The sequence below is a fragment of the Antechinus flavipes genome, chromosome 1, assembly GCF_016432865.1.
Source record: "Antechinus flavipes isolate AdamAnt ecotype Samford, QLD, Australia chromosome 1, AdamAnt_v2, whole genome shotgun sequence".
Lineage (NCBI taxonomy): Eukaryota > Metazoa > Chordata > Mammalia > Dasyuromorphia > Dasyuridae > Antechinus > Antechinus flavipes.
In genome coordinates this window covers 329,769,899-329,770,746 of record NC_067398.1, presented here as the reverse complement: position 1 = coordinate 329,770,746, position 848 = coordinate 329,769,899, and positions in this window count along the sequence as shown.

Here is an 848-nt window from a genome sequence, read left to right as displayed (position 1 = left end):
GTGTCAGTTCTTGCATGACCTCTTAAAATATTGAATGTGCAAAAGGGAAAAGAAAGGCCCACACAATATCAGAGAACTGAGCAACTTTGGCAGGGGGTGGGAAGGAGAAATCCAAAAATGGAAGAATTAGATCAAAAAATGAGTGGAAGGGGAAGAAAAGAGAGAAAAATACAGGTAAGTGGGATATTTGCCAGTGTGAGCTTGGCAGACCATGGATGATGCTTTGCTAAGATTATAAGGTCCTAGAAGAAGGGATTTGCAGAGGATGAAGTGGAAATCAGCAGGGCCATGATCCATTTCTGCTAACCCTGGTGTAGTGACGCCATACAACAAGAGCTCTAGCTCTGGGTCTTGTCTTTCTGAACTTAAAGACATCCTTCCCCCCCTTCCAAATTTTTTTTTTTCTTTTAAGCTGTTCCTCAAATTGGATACTTCTTTACTTCAGCCTCTATAACTGAACATACCTATAAAGAGTTTTTGAGTTTGTGTGATCCTCTCTCCCTGTCCTAAAGCTTTTACCTAGTAAAATGTTTATTCTCATATTCTCATAATTAATGACCATCAAGGGCATACTAATCCAATAATTGCCATTATAAAATATGGTCAGTTTAGGCTGCACATTTGAGGACAGCAGTCATGAAAAACTGAATATTTTTGTGAGGAAGAGAGTTTTAGATATAGGAATTTGCAAAGTATAAATTAAGTTCCATATCCTCAACGGGATCAAAGATAGAAAGGACATTCATATGAAAAGATTAACAGTATAACTTTTCAAGTGACTGGTAGGTGCTGCCTTCAAACTTACAGTTCAGTGGGGTGATGAGATGTATAGTAAGATCTGTATAGGA